Raw genomic sequence first — 2705 nt, 5'->3', positions numbered from 1 at the left:
ACGCACGCACGCACGCACGCACGCACGCACGCACACGCACACGCACACGCACACGCACACGCACAACGCATGCTCCTTACGTAACAGACTATAGAATACACGACTGCCTACCCTGACGCCCGAAATACCCTAATGCACTCTGCTACCAACACACACACACACACACACACACACACACACAGCACACCACACACACACACACACACCACACACACACACACACACACACACACAACACACACACACACACACACCACACACACCACACACACACACACACACACACACACACACACACACACACACACCACACACACACACACACACACACACGCACACGCACACGCACACGCACACGCACACGCACCGCACACGCACGCACACGCACACGCACGCGCACGCACACGCACACGCACACGCACACGCACAAACGCACACACACACACACACCACACACACACACACAACACACACACACACACACACACACAACACACCACACACACAACACACACACGTACACACACACACACACACACACACACACACACACACACACACACACACACACACACACACACACCACACACCACACACACACACACACACACACATGCACATGCTCCTTACGTAACAGACTATAGAATACACGACTGCCCACCCTGACGCCCGAAATACCCTAATGCACTCTGCTACCAAGTCACGGGGCTGTAAAATTGAGTCACGCAGCCTGGCCAGGGGCCGCGTGCTGCCCACCTGCCGGGACCTCAGCCCATCTGACGTACAGTGTTTCACGCGGACGTGACCTGCCGTCGCAGATAGAAAGACGCTTGGCACCACGGCCCCGATCAAGTCGCTGCTCTCGCCGCTGGAAGACCGCTGCCGCCAGGCAGCACTGATGCGGTCACCCAGTCAGCAGGCTGCGCTGCCGGCAGCGCTCCACTGGCCAGAGCGGGGTGAGGACCCCTGTCGGTGTGATGTCGGCCAGGGGAACATCTGTAGCGACCGAATACAGGGTGAGATAAGGAAATCAAGTTACCTGAGAGTTCACCAGAGCAGAAGTGTCACCAGAGCAAAGGACTGCCAGAGCAGATTGGTTGCCAGGAGCCAGTCCACGCGGGGCGAGAGGAATTACCGTGTGGGATGTCAAACGAGATGAAAGCGTCATCAAAGTCAGGGGCAGCGCCATGGATTTTTAGCTGGGGGACAGAGTTTTGCAGGGGCCTCCTGGACAAAATGGGGCCTCCGCACAGGGGCCCCATGGATTGTTACATGTCACATGTATCCATTGTTACAAGATTCAATATCCATGTCAAGAAATGGATTGAACCCTTCAAGAGTCAGGCCGGACTAGTGTAGAGGGTTAAGATGAAGATAAACACCAAACATGCCAAAAGGAATGTGCCATGCATCGATGACAATTAAGTGACGGTTTTCAGGACAGGATTAATGAAACCCACCTATCCGGGGAATTTGACGCCGTTTCCTGTGTTGCAGGCGGGCCCCCCACTGTGACGGGTGAAGCTGAGACGCGTCTCTGTGACCTGTCCAGGTCACCGTGCAGCCACCTTTCCGTTGCGGGTCAGAACTTCGTGCCCTCCGTCAAGCTGAGGTGTAAGGTCGTACAACCAGAAAGCCATAGGACTTTCGTCGTCACAGCCACCTATCGGTCACAGAAGGAAATACAATGTCGGCTGCCTGCCGAAATATTCCGACGCCTGAGGCACACAGATGACGTCACGCGGTGGCAAGTTCGGGTGAGGATTTAGTCCATGGTTGAGTTATGCTTTTTACCTTTCCCTCAGCTGTTTGCATTTAAGAGGGCAGTCGCAGGGTCAGATGCAATACGTATAATTACGACATGGGAATCACCCGTCTGGATGTGGAAATATTAGTGTCTGCTCTCACTGCCAGGTATCATACGACTGAGCCAGGTGGAGTCTACCCGAGTCTGTTCTCGCCACCAGGTATCATACGACGGAGACAGGTGGAGTCTTCCCGTGATATTCATTACGTACAACGGTGACTGCCGCCGCTGCCATCTGGTGGCGAACGCTCTGGCATGTAGCAGGGTGCAAAGTAGCTGCGTTATAGAAGGTAATCTGTGGTCTTAATCTGCCGAGCGAGGATGGTACACAGTTTAATTGGCTGAGTCGTCATCGCAATTGAACTGAATCGGAGTAACTTACGGAAACTTTGTGTTCCACTCTGCCTGCTGGGCCTGTATGAGAAACTTCCTGTTTGTCTCCACATTTTGTAAAGAGCCAGACAACTGGTTCGACGTTGACAAATATTTTTATGCAACGTTGTAGGTTCCGGTTTGGGTTTTAGTAATATCACCTGGGTAAAATGGTTCCAGCAGCATTACTAATGTGCCTTGTTTCAACATACATTGCTTAACGATTCAAGGTCATATGTGAACGTCGGTAGAATGCAAAAAAAATAAGTGATGAGCACTAAGTTAAAAACGAAATTGTAAAAGGCTATGATAAAACACGAAGACAGAGGATATGGAAAGCAACGTATCGGTATAGCATCTCGTAGTACGTCAAAGTGCAACTAAATCTGGAAGAAAATGTGAATATTATATGGCTGTGAACGTATCGGTTAAATGCGTATTCGATGCGTAAAATATAGGATGGGCTTCTTAACAGACACACAGCTGAAGTCACTTACAGCAGTTGACTCACAGCAGTTAACGTCCA

At 51.5% G+C, this 2705-nt stretch overlaps 1 long non-coding RNA gene across 2 annotated transcripts; it reads left to right on the top strand.

Moving 5' to 3' along the window:
* The first annotated feature begins 901 nt into the window (after positions 1–901).
* On the top strand, positions 902–2001 carry LOC119099115 (uncharacterized). Of its 2 annotated transcripts, none has more exons than XR_005094308.1 (3): positions 902–956; positions 1498–1757; positions 1968–2001. It is a non-coding gene; the product is annotated as an uncharacterized LOC119099115 (long non-coding RNA). The 2 variants fall into 2 exon arrangements; XR_005094307.1 differs by having other exon boundaries at positions 953–1016.
* The last annotated feature ends 704 nt before the right edge of the window (positions 2002–2705 follow it).

This window comes from Pollicipes pollicipes, unplaced genomic scaffold (assembly GCF_011947565.3).
Source record: "Pollicipes pollicipes isolate AB1234 unplaced genomic scaffold, Ppol_2.1 Scaffold_4740;HRSCAF=5597_pilon_pilon_pilon, whole genome shotgun sequence".
In the NCBI taxonomy this organism is placed as follows: Eukaryota; Metazoa; Arthropoda; class Thecostraca; order Pollicipedomorpha; family Pollicipedidae; genus Pollicipes; species Pollicipes pollicipes.
This window is presented reverse-complemented; position numbering and strand designations above follow the sequence as displayed.